Raw genomic sequence first — 20,193 nt, forward strand, 5'->3', positions numbered from 1 at the left:
CTGTTAATTCCCACGCATGAATTTTACATTGGATTTAAATTGTGCATGAAAGCCACCCATGAGATAAGGGCTAAAATGATTTTTATTCTGGTCAAATGAGAACATGTCCACCAGGCGAAAGAAAATGATACAAGAGAGGATAGCTGTATTTCCTCCCCCAAAGAAAAAATATGTAAACCTCCAGTGGCCATTCTAGAACCTTCTCTGGGATGTGGCTACTTGAAAATCCCCTTCTACGTGTGAGAAGGACGCTGAACGTCACTCAGCGTTCCTCCTTCAGCACACACCACACAAGGCCTAGGCCACTGCGTCGAGTTACGAGTTTCCATCGTCTGGCAGGAAATTTTAAAGCTCAGCATACTACTTCTTTATGAAAACATAAATTCCACTAATTCCATATAGAAGGGACTGTTGACATTAGCAGACTCAGAGGTTTAATGATACAACCTCTTCCGTTGAAGATGTTGCAGTTATTTAAGCAGACTGTGTCTCTCCAAACATACAAAGGATGGTAGAGCTTTATAAATAAAATGGTGAACAAACGTTCAGACCCAAGGAGAGGGTGTGAACTGTTATTAGGAAGGAAATATGAAGATTAAAACAAAGTCTGCATTTAGCTTCGACCAGCCCCTGAAGGGCTGAGGGGCGCCCCCAGCACCCTGGGGTGTGGCAGACATGGACTCGGAGTGTGCGGAGGGCACGGCCACACAGTACATGCTGCACCCGCTCTGGGGGTGCTTTGGCTTTTGGGGTGTTTTGGGAAATTTATAACATACAGTTTGATGTTCAAGACTCCTGGGGCCGGGAGCCCCCGGGTCCCTTTCGCCCGCTCCCCCTGTAGACAGTTCCGAGTGGCCCTCTGAGGTCGGGCCAGCCCGCCCAGCATGAGGGCACCATCAGCAAAGCCCTGGGCTCCCTGGGTACCTCTGGCTTCTGAGGTTTCCCGGGTTCAGCTCCAGGGAAACGGGAGGCAGGGCATCCCAACTCTGCAACTTGCGTGTGGAAGAGCATGCCACCCTGAAGCGCTCACGGGCCTGTGGGGGGTCAGGCGCCCCCGGTCACAGTCAGGAGGCGCGTGAGGTCACGGCCGCAGGTTGCAGGCTGACCTCGCTCCCGGCAGCGGGACCGCCGTGGAGCCTGGATGCGCTCCCTGGGTGACCCCGGGCCTGCAGGGGGACTCAGGGGGCCCCCGTTGCCCCCACCTGTGTGGCCTCGCCTGCTCCCCACCCCAGCTCCAAGCAAACGCCCACGGCCTGAGGCAGCTCCTCTCTGCTGGGAGGAGAGGACTGTCAGATCAGACGCTCCGTCACAATCCGGGGTGGGGGAGCGATTAGTCACTTCTCCCCTGCTTTCTAAGACGGCGGTGGCCCCGGACACTGAGTCAAGTCACAGGAGAGCAGATTTCCACCATTGCCCAAATTCCAGAAAAAAACATAGCCCTTTTATTTCTTTTTCACTATCTGTAGTACCTTATAACATCACATTTAATAAAGATTGTTATAATGGCAGATAAAAAAGTCATAAAGATGATTTCAGCAATACTGATGAACCACTATGAAAATGGTCGAAAGCATTATGTGGTGAGCTAGGGATGATCCTGACCAAACACAACGGGAAATTATTGGACTGTTTTCTGGGAAGGGTTTACAAAAGCGGTGAACTCTGAGTCATATTAACAGCATAGCCTGTTAGGCAAAACTGTGTGATTTAGTGGCAACCCAGCAGTTTTACAGATTCTTGGTGTGCAAGCTTGTATACACACAATACATGCACACACAGGTCATATCTGTTGTGAGTAAATGTGGAGTAGACACAAGGGTAGTCGTGTGTGATGTTTGCACAGGGCTTCGGGGACACGGTGGGAAGGCTAGTCCCCGCTCTTAGGTCAGAAGCCTAATCACCCACCTAAGCTTGAATCCCGCCTGAGCCATTTATTGTGCAATGTTGGACACCTTATTTCTCTATACGGTCATTTGCTCTGATAGAAATTATGGATAAGAATCTGGATGGAAGAGGAACGCAGGTGTTTCGAGGACTGAACGGATGTGGTGAGAGGTACTTTGAGAGCAGAGCTTGGTACTTCTGTCCAGTCACTCATTCATGTTTGACTCTGCAGCCCCACGGACTGCAGGACACTAGGCTTCCTAGTCCTTCAGTATCTTCCCAGTTTGCTCACACTCACGTCCATCGAGTCGGTGATGCCATGCAACCATCTCATCCTCTGTCGTCCCGTTCTCCTCCCGCTTTCGATCTTTCCCAGCATCAGGGTCTCTTCCAATGAGTCAGTTCACCTTAGGTGGACAAAGTAGTGGAGCTTCTGTTTCAGCATCAGTCCTTCCAATGAATATTCAACACTGATTTTCTTTAGGATGGACTGGTTGGATCTCCTTGCAGTCCAAGGGACTCTCAAGAGTCTTCTCCAACACCACAGTTCAAAAGCTTCAATTCTTTGGCGCTTAGCCTTCTTTATGGTACAACTCTCACATCCATACATGACCACTGGAAAAACCATAGTTTTGACTATATGGACCTTTAAAGTTGGCAAAATGTTTCTGCTTTTTAATATGCTGTCTCGGTTTTTCACAGCTTTTCTTCCACGGAGCAAGTGTCTTTTAATTCCATGGCTGCAGTCACCATCCACAGTGATTTTGGAGCCCAAGAAAATAAAGTCTGTCACTGTTTCCATTGTTTCCCCATCTATTTGCCATGAAGTGATGGGACCGGATGCCATGATCTTAGTTTTATGAATGTTGAGTTTTAAGTCAGCTTTTTCACTCTCCTGTTTCACCTTCATCAAGAGGCTCTTTAGTTTCTTTTCAATTTCTGCACTTGGCTGATGTCATTAGGGTGGAGTTTGGTAGTAGCGGAGACTTAAGGAACCCTTGGGCCTTCCCAGGTGGCTCAGTGGTAAAGAATACTGCCAATGCAGGAGATGCGGTTTCCATTCCTGGGCCTGGAAGATCCGCTGGAGGAGGAAATGGCAGCCCTCCCAGTATTCTTGCTTGGAAAATCCCATGGACAGAGAAGCCTGGTGGGCCACAGTCCATGGGTTTGCAAAGAGTTGGACACGGCTGGGCACACACATGCAGTGAACCCTTAGCACTTATCACCAGCATTTGCCGTCTACAGGGCTGTCACGGGCTCCAGTACACTCCATCGAGCCCTTTATCCCTATTTCACAGAAAAAGAAAGTAAGACTTTGAAGGGATTTGCCCAGAGGAATACAAATGTTAATCGGCAGGGCTAGGATGAAACTAATAGTATTTGTCAGCTGTTTTAAAGAAATCCGCATCAAAGGGTCAGAGAGCAGAGATATATGAAGCCAGAGCTATTTCAGCAGATTCCTCCTTCTGGATGAACGGCGCACTTTTCTTTAAAGTAGGCACCATTCGGAACACAATTCATGGAGCTTGTTTTTGGGAAGTAGATGTTGATTTCATTTTGAGTGACATCTTTAGCGTGGACATTAGCTGGGAGTGAGATCTCCTCCTTGGGCCCTGGCTCAGAGGAAACTTGGTTTCCTGGAGCACCAGCTGTGGGCAGCCACAGGTGCCCAGCTCATGACTGTGGAGGCTAATTGGGACACACGGACGGAAAATGCCCTAAATCTAAACCTGCGGCACTTTGACTTCACCCCTAACAGCAAGCCCCAGACTCCTTCTTGACTGGGGATGCTCGGGGAACCTGGGGCTGTGGACAGGATGTAAGTCCATGGAGCACCGGGGGGTCACTGCCAGTTGAGCAGTGGTGATGGGACCATGGGCTGTTACCCTGCGCCCTTCTGACTCTGAGCTGTAACCTAAAGAGGAGAACCAATGAAAGAACACTCCTGGGAACCCATAGCTCAAACAACTGCAAGGCAGCAGATGGTAAGAATGTGCTGGTTCGGCACATTCAGCAGGTGATGGCCGAATGTGATCACGCTGGGCGTTGGAGGTGGAAAGGGTGGTCGGCAGAGTGAGAGCAACTAGCCATCAGCTTCTGGGATGAAGAGCCCTGGGTTGGACCATTCTGGAGGTTCCCTCCAAAAGGACCAGGGGATGGAGCCACCCCACATTCTCTCCCGTGGACTGCAGAAGTCACATCTGTTTCACCAACACCAAACACAAGCCAGGAGGAATCGAATCCTTTGTCCAAACAAGCAGCTGCATCTTCCGTGTGACCGGCATCCGTTCCTGTGCCTTGACTTCACGTCTGGTTTTGTGTTTTTCTCCTGCGTAGAAGGTCACTCCCAATTCATCCGTCTAATGACTTAACCTTGCAAGACCCAATTCTGGGGTCACATCCTCTGCAAAGACATCTTTCCCATCTGTAATCAGAGTGAAGATCTTTTTTTCATCCTCCTAAATCATCCTCCCCAGGTCTCTGGTTGCCCCTGAGAAGTGACTGAGCTCCTCACATGGGCTGGAGCAGAGATGACCAGGCTCTGCCCTGCCCCAAAGGAAGGAGTTTCAGGCCTGTTTACCATGGTCCTTACCATGGGGACCCTCTGGGGACTGTGACCATGCCTCATTCATCTCATATCTCCTGAGCCTAGAAGGGTTCTTGGCACAAAATAAATACTCAACATTGTTGAAAAAATGGGGAACTTGTGAAAACAGTGATTCATACATAATTATCCCTTGGCACCTGAGACAGAAAGGGTAGTTATGAAAAAAACCCTTTCCTTTGCATCCTTGTTCGTCATGTCTACTCTACTGCTAACTTCTGAAATACTTTCAGTGGGCTTGGAGATAGACTTGGATTAGTGATTGAAATGGGAAGGCTCCTTGGAATTAGTGATTTGTGTAAAATGTAGATCTCTGAACAAAATTCCTTTCTATCCCATCACTGGCCACCCACATCTGGAGTCTGTATGGTCTTGGCTACTTATTAACTGCATCTTCTTAGCAGAATCACTTACACTCTCTAATCTCGCCTTTACTGAGCTCTGAAGTGGGAAGAATAATCACCCAGACTCGCAGAATTTGGGAGGGCTTTAGTGCTTGCCCGGTGCTGAGGTATAGGGTTGGGCTCAATCACTGGTAGGTTTTGTTGTGTCAGAAATGACACAGGACGGTCATTAATCACACAGTCAATGCACTGCGCCTCCACACTGCTAGCATCACCATGGTCCTGAGTGGTGCCCCACCATACCGAAGTTTTGTGCCTTCTAGACTCTAATTATGAATAAACAGCTTCTGAATGCCAGAAAGATTACCCTGATGGAAGAGACCAGGTGGAATATTCCATGACATTGGTGGTTTTCTACTAAGGAACTACTGATTCCAAAATTCCGAGTTTTAAGAAATTTAACAGAAACTGTCTCTTCATTCTCAGTGCAGATTTGTGTAAAACTTTATATTCCTCATTCCTATATAATTGCTTATTGTTTCCAGACCAGGATGAGAAAAAAGAAAAGAAAATCTTAATTTTTTTTAAACTGAGAAAACATGTATTTACAGTAATGTTGCATGTTCAAATTGGATAGGAAAATTCACTACCATAAAGTATGAAATCCTCTATGTCTGTCTGATTAAGAAACTTGCAATTTATAGTTTCAAAACAATCCCCATCAAAAGTCCAATGTCACTGCTTTGCAGAAGTAGAAAGATCCATCCTACAATTCATGTGGACCCTCCAGGAACCCCCAAATAGCCAACACAATCTTGAAAAAGAAGAAAAAATTTGGAAGCTTCATATTTCCTGATTTCAAAACTTACTACAAACTTACAGTAACCACGATAGTGTTGGTACTGGCATAAAGACACATACAGAACAGTGGAATAGAATAGACGGCCTATAAATAAACCCATCATATGTGGTCAAAGGATTCTTGATCAGGGTGTCAAGACCACTCAAGGGGAAAAGGGCAGTCTTTTCAACAAATGGTCGTGGGAAAACTGGATATTTACATGCAGAAGAATGACATTGGACCCTTACCTTACCCCATATACAAAAAGTCACTCCATATGGGTCAAAACTCAGAACCAAACATAGGAGCTAAAACTATACAGCTCTGGGAAGAAATTATATAGGAAAATCTTCATGATGTTAGACTAGGCAATGATTTCTTGGCTACGAGACCAAAAAACACAGAACAAAAGAAAGATAAATTGGACTATGTTAAAATTAAAAACTTTTGGATATCAAAGGACACTACCAACCAAATGCCAAGGCAAAATACAGAATGGGAAAAAATATTTGCAAACCATTTATCTAATAAGGGCTTAATATCCAGAATATATAAATAACTCTTATAACTCAATGATAACTACCAAGCTTTCTGATTAAGACAAGAATCTTCAATAGACATTTACCCACAGAAGATACACAAGTGGCCAATGAATACATGAAAAGACCCATGATAATACATCCATTTACATGGCTATGATTAAAAACAAAACAACAGAAAACAAGGTGTTGGGAGTATGCGGAGAAATTGGAACCCGTGTGCATGGATGGTGGGGATGTAAAATGCGGCAGCCGTGATCAAAAGTAGTATGGGAGTTCCTTAAAAAATTAACATCGGATCAAACAACTTCACATCTGGGTATATCCATGAGCAGAACTGAAAGCAGAGATTCAAACAAATATTTGTACACCTATTCACAGCATCATTATCCTTGGTAACCAAAAGGTGGAAGGAACTCAAATGTCCATTTACAGAGAGTGGATAAACCTAATGTGGTCTCTGCCTACCACAGAATCTTATTCAGTCTTAAAGAAGAAGTGGATTCTGACACCGGCTACAATGTCATGCTGTTCAAATAACCAGTCACTAGCAAGCTACAGTCCATGGGGTCGCAAAGAGTCGGACACGACTTAGTGACTAAGCCACTACCAAAGGACCCACACGGGATCATTCCGCTCATATGAGGTCCCTAGAGCAGGCAAACTCAGAGAGACAGGAAGGGGATGGTTGTTTCCAGAAGCCAGGAGGAGGCGTAGGTGAGTGCTTAACGGGGACAGAGTTTAAATCTGGGGAGATGAACAGGTTCTGGAGATGGGTGGTGAGGGTGGTGCTCAGCTCCGTAGATGTCCACGATGCTGAACTGAACACTTAGAGATGGTTCAGGTGGTCAATTTTACATTCTATGTATTTCACCACAATTTTAAAAAAACCTTTAAGGAAGAACATTGGCCATAACTGGGCGGTTCCAAGGACCTGACTCTCATGGGCCACGGCAGCACCGAGGGAGGCTGGTCAACAGTAACAGAAGCGACCTGTGATGACCCCGGACAGAGCACACAGGCCCTCACTAAAGACATGTCTAATTTCCTTACAGACAGAGTCCCTGAGTAGACTAGCAGTGGGAAGAGAGACCTAATTTTAAAGCAACTCTGTACAAAGGGATTTCTAGGTGGCACTGGTGGAAAGAGTCCACCCACCGACGCAGGAGACCCAGAGGACATGCTTTGATCCCGGGGCCGGGAAGATCCCCTGGCGGAGGGCATGGCAACCCACTCCAGTACGCTTGCCTGGAGAAGCCCACTGGCAGAGGAGCCCGCCAGGTCATAGTCCATGGGGTCACACAGAGTTAGACACGACTGAAGCGACTCAGCAGGCACGCTGATCAGAGAAGCCCTGGTACCACTGACAAAGGTGAGCAGACCTGTTAATCTGGCTGTGAGATTATTTTCTAGGTAATGTTGTAATTGGATAAAAAACCATTTGAGTCTCTGTTTAGTAACAGTGATAAATTCTGACGCTCTCCTGAGTTGATGGAGGTTGAGGGACGTTCTACCCTTGATCAGATACAGAATCCCCCATCACAAACCTGTCTTTGTGCTTTTCCAAGTATGTAAGGTAACACACACGTCTGCACGTGGAGCCTGGCAGGACGTGGATCCTTACCTTTACGTGGCCCTTGGATCGCCATGCGTCTGTGGACCACCTGGACGCTTCCCCGACGGGATGTTGCAGATAATTCCAGAGACACAGACTCTTGACTGGATTCTCGATAACTACATTTTTCCCTCCTCCACGAGGTTCAGTTGGTCTACAGAAGAAGCAGAGGGCAGAGGAGTGAGGTCGATTTCCATAGTGCAGGAAGGGTCCTACTTGGGGGTCTCATCACCAGGGAGGTTCGCCTTGAGGAGGAGATGTGACGACAACCAGCTGGTGCAGACACAGCGGACGCTCCAGGGGACCCGGGACAGTGTCACGGTGGATTCATTCTCCATAAATGATGCCTCAGAGGAAAATCTCTTTAGAAAACTAAATTACTGTTTGTGATGTCAAGATTACACAGAACTGCAACCGTGCTCTCCTGAAACCAAGTGTAAGAGCTATTTCTGATTTGGTCTGAACATCATGAAGGCAGTATGAAATATTTAGAAGCGAGTCAGGAATGCAGAGTAATGTATCTGTGTGTCAACACGGAGCTTCTGCTGTCATAGGTTGTCAGATGTGTTTTTTTTTTTTTTTATCTTCTTCATTCAAAAGACAGTAAATAAGCTATAGTCCTTCCCACAGAAAAGGCTTTACAAGGACATGCTATTTGCTAATGAAAAAGGAAAGCAAAGTACAATCTCTTAAGTATTCATTTAAAATTTTTATTTGTTGCAACTATAAAGCAACAACCAAATGTAGTGTTTAAAACGGCCTTTGTGCATAATCTTCTATGATGAATATTTGCATAGTGGGCACAGTTATTTTGAAGATGTTCTGAGATGTTACTAAATTGGTTACCAGTGGTTTGAATGGGATTCGAGGCAGTGGTTCTTATGAAAATGCATCTTAATTCTCATCATATGAAGAACATCAAAGTAGACAAATTTAAATAAATCTTATAAATCAGCCAACACAAAGCAAAACAATTATGTGATTGAAAAATAAGTGAAAAGGATGATATATTAATGATCAAAGCCACTTCATCTGATACATTGTCAATACTTTGCTCAAAAATCACATTTCAGTGAATAATTTACACATTTCACTTTCCTGGTAATCCCAGGAAGTCACCTCTATGGCTCTAAGCATTTCCTAAAGGGCTGAGGCAGCATTACATGGTTCCCCTTCTTTTCAGGGAATCTGCGGTTCCTACCCTGCAAGGACGAAGTTTACCCTGAGGGGCAGTCAGGAAAACGATAGGCTTTCCATGAATGCGTATGAGATCCTAATCTGTGGACAACATCTCATTTGGTGCATGCTCTGTTCTCCACTCCCACATTCACAAATAAATCAGCGAGTTGAAAAAATATTCTCCTTCCCATGTAGACACCAGCCTGCTCTGAGCCTTTCTCAGACCCACTCCTCCAAATAGCACCAAGTCTGTTCTTCCATCCTTGTAACAGACTTCCCTGGTTCCCTCAAGCTCACGGGGAGCTGGGGTTCCCCACCAACATGAGACACCCTGTCCCCTTTCGGAAGACAGACAGAAGTCAGGGTGGCTGTCAGCTGGAGACACTGCGTCTCCCCTAGAGGGGTCTTCACCCCCTAGTCTTTATGGATGTAGATTAAAAACTCATTGACAGATGGATTACAGGCTAAATGCCCTTGAAGTATATTTGATGCTTCTGACTATATGCATATCTATTTTGATTTAAGATGATTGAGATGTAAAATAGAAATTTCTTCTTTAAGGCAGAAGTTAAAAACACAGAAAGAAGGTTCCTGAGCCAGTTCTTGAAACAAAACGCATCTCATTGTGTAAGGAACGACTGAGCATCTATACGACGGAGCCCCTCAGTGACATGTGCTCGTAAGACACCCCCTTCAGGGTACTCAGGTGTGGAATGGAGGACCGTGCCCCTGTGGTCCCGCCTGCTTCCATCCCTGCGGCCTCTGCTGCTTGCGGTGATTTGAGCTGGACTTCCCAGGATGGGCTCCCGAAGTGTTCAGTGAGCAGCTTAGTTGCCAAACACAAATGGCACCGGCAACACTAGCAGTTGGGGCGCCTTTGGACGCTCAGTCGCGCTCGGTCTCCGCTCCTCTCCTCCACCATCACGCGTTTGTCACTGTATGAAACAACCCCCCTCGTTTCACTTTGTTTTAAACTGCCTGCCTTGAGATAATCGTAGATAATCCACGTGCAGCTGAAAGAAGTGACGCAGAGAGCTGAACCACCAATCACACCTGTGCCCAGCGTGCCGTGGGTTGACCCGTCCCGGGCAGCTAGGGTGGCGGGTGGTGGTGAGGAAGGGGGCCATGTGGGTGGGGGGTCACCCATGCAGGGCTTCAGTCTGGGCCGTGGGATTCCCTTCCCAGGAACTCAAATCATTGTCTCATCTTAAAACAGAACATAGTAAAGAAGTGACCTGAAGTAGAAACTCAGTTTTAACCACTGCGTTATAAATGGCTGTATTATAAAATTCATTTTAACTTTACCTTTATTAATATTCATGACCTAAGACAGATTTTTACTTTCTCCGTTTAAGAGGACTAAGTATTGTTTAGTTTTCAGATGAGTCATGTAGTGAATAAAGAGCATTATTTGTCCCCAATTCAAGGATGATTGATAACTTCGTTTTTGGTTTTTAGACTGATTGTATATTAAGAGATAGGTTGAAATTTAGTAATTCATCTTGTCATGAAAAATAGACACACATGACCCTTTCATTGAAATGTTTGCATTTTGGACTGAAGAAAACCAAATTTCTGTCTCTTCCTTCTCTTCCTCCCTCCTTTCTTTTGTTATTTTTTAAAATGTGTTTCCTGATGATGAAGTAGAAGACGGTATTCCAGGCTGGAATCTAGAAGCACTTCTCCATATATAACAAATCATAAACAGGGTCACCTTTAGTCTCATTATGTGTATAAAGTGGTTAAAAAGCTACCTTGATATAATTTCACTCTCTCTAATTTTTTCTTCTAACCTTTTCAAAAGACCATCAGAGAAATTATGACCACCAGTCTGAGGAATCTGACCCTGTGAATGTACCGTGAAGAGCGGGGTGGGCCATTTTGAGGCAAATTTGCTCCTTGCTAATTTGTAAATTAGTGCTCCTTCTGCCTCGGGCTTTTGCTAATGGCTCATGGTGACTCCCCGCTCATGTGCATTACAGAAACACCAGCAGTGCTGCCAGGCCCACGAGCCACGCGGCTGAGAGGTGCCCCTGAGCTTCTGGGGACCTCCGGGGACCGCCAGAACCCCCAGCAACTCAGGGCCCATTTGGAGCCCCGAAGAATGGTTCTGCTGGGAACCAAGAATGTCTTTACTTGACTAGTGTTAAACATAGATGTTGGAACAGCTGTGTTCAGCGCCTTTGTTAACAGGGACCCCTAAGAGAGCCTTGAAAGCCCTTGGGAATTCGTCAGCTATTGTGGGATCGTGCTGTTATCGGGAGGTGAGTGATTGTCAGTCTCCAATGGGGCGGGGGGTGTGGAGGGGTGCAGGGAGGAGGGGGGAGGACGGTGGCCGGAGGAGGCTGGCCGCGCTCTCCTCCTGGGGGACAGGCTGCAGCCTCTTCCCGGTCATCCCCTCGTCCAGCTCAGCCGAGACCCAGGTTCCATGAAGCGCTCCCCTGGTCCCAGGACCCAAGAGCCTTCAGCCTCCGCTTGGACCACCTGTGGTCCACAGGCTGCAACGACCAGCGTCACCATGGACAGCAAGCAGGAAGCACAGATTTACAAAAGGTAACGGGGGGAGGGATAAGTCAGGAGCCTGGGATTATTAATAACATAGTCACACTACTGTACATAAATAGTCAACAATAGATGGTCAACAAGGACCTACTGTATGGGTCAGGGGACTCTACTCAATACTTTGTAATATCCTTATGGGAAAAGAACCTGAAAAAGAGTGGATGCATGTACATATAGACTGAATCACTTTTTCTTACACCTGAAACTAACACAACATTGTAAATGAACTATTATTGTTGTTCAGTCGCTCAGTCGTGTCTGACTCTTCAGACCCAAGGACTACAGCACGCTAGGCCTCCCTGTCCATCACCAACTCCTGGAGCTTGCTCAAACTCATGTCCACTGAATCGGTGATGCCATCCAACCATCTCATCCGCTGTTGTCCCCTTCTCCTCCTGCCTTCAATCTTTCCCAGCATCAGGGTCTTTTCCAAAGAGTCAGTTCTTCACGTCAGGTGACCAAAGTATTATAGTTTCAGCTTCAGCATCAATGAATAGTCAGGACTGATTCCCTTTGGGATGGCCTGGTTGGATCTCCTTGCAGGCCAAGGGACTCTCAAGACTCTCCTTTTCTCCAGTTTGCTTTTGTCTCTTTTCCATTCTGTCTGTTGGCTTGTTCTGGTTTCCTTCATATTAGAGGATGTTCTCAGGCATCTGGGGACCCTTGGCGGTTGCTGGCATTTACCTGGGCAGCATTGGCGTGTCTCCTGGATGGATGCCCCGCTCATGCTTACGTGGGTAAGGCATCTGGATCTCCGGCTTCTGTTTCAGGTGTGTGGTCCGTGTGTGGTGAGTGAGAACTGGACTCTGTGTCCAGCCGGCGTGAACTTCGAGTCCAGCCTTCCTCTGCTTGCCTGTGCGCTCTTGGTGAGTTACTAAATTTGTTCTCTGCATCAGTTTCCTCATTTGTAAAGGGGTCACCACAGAAGAGCTTATAAAGACTTTATAAAACTTTCAAAAAGTGTCACGTTACTGGCTTGTGTCTGTTACACAGTGAGAGCTACAGAAGGGTGTTTTGAACCAGTCAGTTGATAAACAAGCACCTCTCACCCGAGGAACCCGCTCAGGAACAGATTACGGGGATCTCGAGGGGCTGAACACTCAGCTCTGCCCCTCCTCTGGGTCCGGCTTTCTGTACAGCGTCCAGCCTCAGCCCCCGAAGAGCCCTCTGCTCTGTTCCACCAGAGAGAAAACCTGGAGTTCTCTGCTGGAAGGAAAAGATCCCTGGGGTCTTCACAGCTTTTAACCTTTCAACCTACTCACCAGTTAACAGTGCAGCTTCATCTCACCTCCCGTGGGGCCTGAATCTGCCGGTCCTGGAGGTGTGAGCGTCCTGGGGAGGGTCTGAGCCCACCCGCCTCCCTGCACCTCACTCCTCACCCGGCCCTGCCCTCTAGCCTCAGACGGGTCGCCATTGGCTCCCCTCTGTTCTGCGTCTTTTTTTTAAATACACACGACTCTTCTGTCATTTTAGTGGGACTTGAGGCGATAGCAGAAGCCAACGTTCTTGAATCTGCCATCTTTAACTGAACACGTAAAGTCTAACATCTGTTCATCTCTTTACAGGAAAGCTACATTCTGAGAGGAGCACAGAGACAACACAGAAGGTTTTTCTTTTCAATCCTTTCCTCCTAGAAAATAGTCATCTAGAATCCCATCTTTATTTTGAGTTGACTCTAACTAGATTCGTGTATTGAGTACAAGCGTTTATGCCTGTTCAGTTCTGTTCAGTTGCTCAGTTGTGTCCGACTCTTTGCAACCCCATGGACCGTAGCACACCAGGCCTCCCTGTCCATCACCAACTCCCGGAGTCCACCCAAACCCATGTCCATTGAGTCGGTGATGCCATCCAACATCTCATCCTCTGTTGTCCCCTGCTCCTTCCGCCTTCAATCTTTCCCAGCTTCAGGGTCTTTTCCAGTGAGTCAGCTCTTCGCATCAGGTGGCCAAAGTATTGGAGTTTCAGCTTCAGCATCAGTCCTTCCAATGAACACCCAGGACTGATTTCCTTTAGGATGGACCGGTTGGATCTCCTTTCAGTCCAAGCGACTCGCAAGAGTCTTCTCCAACACCACAGTTCAAAAGCATCAATTCTTCAGTGCTCAGCTTTCTTTATAGTCCAACTCTCACATCCATACATGACCACTGAAAAAACCATAGCCTTGACTAGACGGACCTTTGTTGACAAAATAATGTCTCTGCTTTTGAGACCAACGAGTAAAATTTTCTCATTTTGTCTCAATTATCTATTTCCCGGATGATTAGCCCACAGTGATTTCCACTTGATTGTGTCTCTTTTTCATCACACACCAGCTTTTTCCAGTCCCCTCTCTCTTCCCTTCTAACGTCCTCTTTCCACACCTTCCAGGCCCACGTTTGCCAGCTTTCCACATCCGTTCTGCCTTTTGGTGTCAAGGCCTTTCTCTCCACAAACCTCCCCGTCGGGAGTGACGGGAGGCTCCCTCTGATGGGATCATGGTTCACTTATACTTGTGTCTCTAGAATGTGGGCAGAAACCAGGCGCTGCACAGAGAACAGCTGGCGCGTGAGCGCGAGCCCCACGGCCTCCCGCGGCCCCCAGGCTCCTGGGTCCCCGTTTTTTTCCGGGGTCTCGCACGGCAGCGCCCAGGATGCTCTGTCTTCACCTGCTGCAGTGTGGTCACTTGTCAGGTTCCTGAGCCCAGACTCAGAGCCGCAGTTCTGCGTTCCCTCCATCGCGTCCCCAAGAAAGACACTGGGAGGTCTTGTTTCTTTTTCCCTATTTCCACAATAATTACCTGAGCCAAGAATCTAGATGGAGCAGCTGTCCCGAGGATGCTGGAGCGTGTCCCTCCATTGCGCTCCTCCCCCTGAGGATGCTGGTCATGTCCTCCCCGCTGCTGCTCTGAATGCCCCACCTTAGAGGGGGTTCAGAAGTAACTCCAGGTGTCCCCATGTCCTCCACATCGGGGTTCAGGTAAAGCACCAGCTTCCCCGACGACTCACAGCCTCGGCCTTGCTGACGGACTTTCTGCGTCCAGCTGCCCTCTGGGGCACCACCCCGCCCCTCCCGGGAGCACAGATGGAGCTGCACATCCCTCGGGAAGCGATGGAGCCCTCCCAGGTCTGCATCTCGGGGAGCCCATGGGGGAGAGAGAGCTTGTGGAAAGGCTGGGGTTGGACAGAGTCAGGATAAGAAGCATGGCATGCTATCAGCACCACGGCCCGAACACAAGGGGACCCTGGACACAGCGGGACCGGGGACACAGCGGGACCGGGGATACACCGGGACTGCGGACACACAGTGATTCCGGATACACCGCAACCCCAGACACACCGCGACCTCAGACACACCATGACCCCGGACACATCGCAACGCCGGACACACTGCGACCTCGGAGACACTGGGACCTCGGATACAGTGATCCTGGATACACCGCGACCCCAGACACAGCAGGACCTCAGACACACCGCGACCTCGGACACACCGGGACCCCAGACACACTGGGACCCTGGACACACTGCGACCTCGGACACACCGGGACCGCAGACACATCGCAACGCCGGACACAGTGGGACTGGGGACACACCGGGACTGCGGACACACAGTGATTCCAGATATACCGCAACCCTAGACACACCGTGACCTCAGACACACCGCAACCGCAGACACACCGGGACCCCAGACACAGTGGGACCCTGGACATACCAGGACCCTGGACACAGTGGGACCCCAGACATACTGGGACCCCGGACAGGCGACCGTGTCCCTCAGGGTCCAGTTTCCTGGCCACCTGGGGCTCTGGTGATGGTTAGGGGGAGCCCACGGCATGATCACAGCAGGGCGTCTGCCTCAGGTGGGACTGATGACCCAAGTACATGGATTCTGAACAGGAAGTTGGGACAGAGGAACTGCACAGGCTTGTGGAATAACTTTAATGACTTTTCCCCAAAATGTGAATTGAGGGGCGTGGGGAAGAGAGCAGGTTTTAATTTCAGCAGCGGTCCTGGGAAACAGCGTCTGTTTCACAGGTGACTCGTGTTCACCTCCCAGGGCACGGTCTCCTCCATGGGGATCGGAGGGTTTTGGGCAAAGACCGACGTGTTTCCAGTTTAGGAGGGAAATTGAGGGGAGCGGGGTGGGTGGAGCTCTGTGGGGCAGTCCAATCAGGGCCGAGCTGGAACGTGCCCAGTTCCTCCACCCAGACCTCTCGGAGTCCCACGGCTTCCTCCGCCGGGCTTTGACGCCCCTGCACACAGGCTCATCCCTCGGGAGAAGCGGGTGGCGGGGGCCTGCGGGTGGCGGGTCTGCGCATCCTCCTGGGGTGAAGGGAAAGCAAAGGCGTGAACCCGCAGAGGGGCGCCGCTGGCCGCCAGGGCAGACCCTTCACCCAGGCCCTCTCCCGGACCCTTCACGCTTAGAGACGGAGCACACCGCCAGCTTTGTGCCCAGGTTTGATGATTTGCAAACTGGTCTCAGTCACTCCCCCCACCAGTTGCATTTAGTTTACGTTTTAGAACTCAAGTCCCTCAGATGGATTTGTTACTGTAGTAATACTGTTCCCCCATCTACTCCAACTGAGGTTTATTTCATTTTGGGGCAAACCTTCCACATACGTATTTACTGCATAATCGTAGCTACGGTTGTTGCCAATTTCTGCTCAAAGATTTGTAGTTGGGACCACCTATGTGCAAACTCAGCTTTAACTTTTTAAGGTAAAGCACACAAGTGCTTTAATAATAAGAATATTACTATTATAAAAAGCACAATGGGGATGCTGAAGAGATCATTGATGTCACACCCGTGGGGTGATTAAATATGTCTAGGTGGACCCGAACATTTCAGGAGGTTGACTTTTCAACAATTTTCCAACCTGATAATCTCTGAAAACTTGAATGATAGAGGTAACCTCAGTTTTTGATAACCTTAAAGCTTTTGAGGTGAAACTGTTGACAAGGCAATGGAACACTGAAAATGTCTGAGCGGGTCCAGGGGAACAAGACACAGCTGTTTCTTTATAGAAAATAGGTACATTTTAGAGAAGCTTCTTGAAAAGTAAACTTTTTCAGTTGAATAATTTTCCCCATTTTCTTTCACTATAAAATGTCAGACAGTTTTAGATTGAAATATTTCACTGTTGGCTATATTAATCAAAATTATAAAATTGATAGATTTCTAAAAACTCGTCAAATTATAGAAAGCTACAAGATTCAAATAAAAGCTTAACAAGAACCACTTATGATCCTAAAATTCAGAGTTACACGTGTACAAAGCCACAAATATATTCAAAGTTAAAATGTAGGGCTTAAATGTAAACCTTAACAGTGGTTATCACTCCCACCTTGCTGAGTGAGTATTTTTAGGTAAACATTTTTTAATTTATTTTTGTGTATAAATTTTTTAAATTAAAAAAATTCATACACCCTTTAAAGATTGGTTTCCAATTACAGTTGTAAACCATTGGCTGCATTTCTCAAGCTGTCCATCTCCGAGCGGGGTTCACGCAGGGGTTTGACCTCCCCATCCCCCACCTGTAAGCCCCCACCCCCCAACGGTCACCGCCGTTTTGGTCTCTGTCTCTGTGCTAAGCCCCTTCAGTCGTGTCAGACTCTTTGTGACCCCGTGGGCTGCAGCCCGCCAGGCTCTTCTGTCCACGGGATTCTCCAGGCAAGAATACTGGGATGGGTTGCCACGCCCTCCTCCAGGGGATCTTCCCGACCCAGGGATCCTACCGCACCTCTTGTGTTTGCTGCACTGGGAGGCGGATCCTTCACCACTAGCGCCAGGATCTGTGAGTCTGCTGCTTTCTGCTGTGTTCACTAGTTTGCTGTATTTCTAGATCCCCCGTCCAGGTGAGGTCACACAGTATCCGGCTGTCTCTGACGTCTCACGTCCCCTCGGCCTGCATCGGTCCTGCCATGAGGCAGCCCTTCCTAAAGCAGCTGCCAACGGATGGGGTTTGACTGTCTGCCTGAGACTGTCTTCACATTTTAACCTTCATCCAGGTGGCCTGGGTTTTAACCACCTTCCACCAGCTTGAATTTACCAACCTCTGTGACCTTGTGAGTCTCTCTGCACTTGTCCATAAAGGAAGAGAAAGGTCCCCCTAGGCTTAGCAGTGGGCACCTCGTCTCCCCTGTCATTCTGGAGAAGCCTGTCTCTGCTGCGTTCTGTGCCAACCTCCCCCTGTGTTTATTTACCTAATTGGATCAGCTGACACTGCTTCCTAATGAACTTATAAAAATGTTGCTTCTTCTAGACCTTAATAATTTGCTGAGGTTTGTTAACTTTTATCTTTTACACACACACAATCTAGAACCCTAGTTGGAAGTTACAACAGAAAGAAGACATTAGGAACCGAAGAACAGCAAGAGAACTCATCTTCTTATGTTCTGGGGGAACGCGGTATTCTTGGCAAACTCTTTGTTTTCCTGTCTTCTTGCCTCCTGTCATTTTCCAGGCCATCTCTCTCCTATAAATTCATCTACTTTCCCTTAAATTCACCAGGTTAAATTCTATTAACTCAGTGAGGCCCAGCTCAATTGTCACTTTCTCCCAAAAACCTCCTTTCAATTCCCCCAAATAGTTTTTAAAGAACCAAAACACCTTTAAATTTTTTCACGTAACAGCAAAACTATACCTTGTACTGGGGTTAGAGCCCCAGCCTCCTCATCTCACTGAGCTGGGTTCTCGAGGTCAGACGGGAGCTGGTATAGAGTCACAGTGATGATGAAGACAGCGGAGAGCTCAGAGTGCTGCTCTGTCCCACCTATGCTCTCAGCGGCTCGTAAATATTGACCCACAGGAGCCTCGTGAGCCCTGGGCGGGATGGCGGATCCCGTCTACAGACGGACCCCGGGGAAGACTCTGCCATAAACATAAATGGTGCTGTCCATACGGTGCTCACCATGAAGTTAGATAACGCCTGGCTCTCATTTTTACCCAAGTGCTGAACTGGAAAGGCCAGTGAGTCTAAAGCAAGACCAGTTCCAGGAGGCGCTCCAGGGACGGCACCCAGAAACGACGACGGCTGGGCGGGGGCGTTCAGAAGGGGCCTGCGTGGGTGGTCCCGTCTGCGGTGAGAGCGGCCCCCAGTGTGGCAGGACAGGGGGAGAAGGAGCCCCCCGGCCGGCCTGCTCCCGCTTTCTCCGCCTGGTGCTGGGAACCAGGGCGTGGTGCGCACGCTCTGTGTCATTTACAGGAACATCATTCAGGGCAGCGTTCAGATCAGTGTGCGAGGACATGAAGCAGCCCATACGTTTAACAAAAGAAGTGCAGCCCCTCTGCAGGGAAGACGGAACGCTTTACCGGGACACGTCAAAGGAGGTCTGAGTCAGCAGAGGGACAAACCACTGTGATGAGGTCAGTCTGAGGTCTCCTCAGACTCACGGATCGCACACTTGCAACCAAAATACCAAACGGGTGGTTCAAGAAGCTTGATGTTTTCATATGGAACAGCCGTGGGTCAGGGATGTCTTGTGAAGAAGAATGTCAGAGAGGGGCAGGTTGCTAACCAGACATCAGTTCTGAAGCTGTAGCAATCAAGCCCAGGGTATAATGCTGTGTGTTGGCAAATTAGTCTATGAAATAGGATAGAGTTGGTAAACAGGTCAGTACCTGTTACATGGGAGGACTTCAGGATGGAGAAGCTTTGTCAGAAGAGAAAAAAGAGACGCTCTCCAACAAAAGGAATAAAAAAAAAAAAAAAGATCATCTGATGGCAAAAAATAGAGTTGGATTCTTACATCGTCTACAAAGTAAACTCAAAGTGGATTGAGGAGTTAAATATTAAAAACAAAACCTCAAAACTCATCTTAAAAATGTAGATTAATATCTACGTTTTTAGATATTGGAAAAGTAAGATCTTAGATCTTGGAAAAGTAAGATAAAAAGTAAGACAACAAAAGCACTGACAATAAAAGAAAAGATGGATGAATTTGACAGTATTAAATTAAAAACTTCTCATAACAGACACCTTAAAGAAAGTGGAAAGTCAAATTACAAACTCGGGGAAGACATATTCTTGATTTGCATAAAGAATATATAAAGACCTAGAAATAAATAAGAAAAGCATACTCAGTACAATGAGAGACTGGGAAGAAAGCATTAATAAGCATTTTGACAAAGAGGAAACACATCCATGTATGGAGAGATTGTTAACAATTATTTATCAAAGATATGCAAAAATGAGATCCTATTCTCCCAGCTCTTGACAGAGAGTCTTGAAAAGTCTGATGATGCCAGGTGTTGGGGAGATGAAGGCCAGTGTCTTCATAGAGGCTTAATTTCCTATCAAGAGATTAGCGTCAGAATGCTTGCACTTGAAAGGATCTGAGAAGCACTGGGTCCAGTGACCTCACCTGTGAGCCCTGATGGCCCCTTGGTGTGGAGGGGTGAGGGGGCTCCCGTGAGGTGCCTAAGGCTGACCAAAGGAGCCCACCAGCCTCACAGCAAGAGCTTCCTGTGTCATCAACAGGAAGGACAGTCCTGCGGCCAGAACGTTCGAAAGCTCATGTCCAAAAGCGCCCTCCCTGCACGGACAAGCAAACACACCCGGACGGAGCAGAGTCACGAGCGGGCAGAGCAGCCACGGGGACTGGCACCGCCCGGCCGAACTCCCGCCGCTGCCCAGGCCGTCCACTGCC

At 47.9% G+C, this 20,193-nt stretch overlaps 1 protein-coding gene across 25 annotated transcripts in view; it reads right to left on the minus strand.

The window, feature by feature from the left end:
* The window catches only part of MYT1L (myelin transcription factor 1 like), a 394,736-nt gene that overhangs the window by 158,618 nt on the left and 215,925 nt on the right, over positions 1-20,193 (minus strand). For 7 of the 25 annotated variants that reach the window (XM_043927245.1, XM_043927250.1, XM_043927247.1 and 4 more), the window contains one exon: positions 7,838-7,982. The exons of the other annotated variants lie outside the window; for them this stretch is intronic. The gene's annotated coding sequence lies outside the window, so the exon portion shown is untranslated. The remainder of the gene's footprint in view (positions 1-7,837; positions 7,983-20,193) is intronic. 25 annotated transcript variants of the gene reach the window in all.

The sequence above is a fragment of the Cervus elaphus genome, chromosome 16 (genome assembly GCF_910594005.1).
Source record: "Cervus elaphus chromosome 16, mCerEla1.1, whole genome shotgun sequence".
Taxonomy (NCBI): Eukaryota; Metazoa; Chordata; class Mammalia; order Artiodactyla; family Cervidae; genus Cervus; species Cervus elaphus.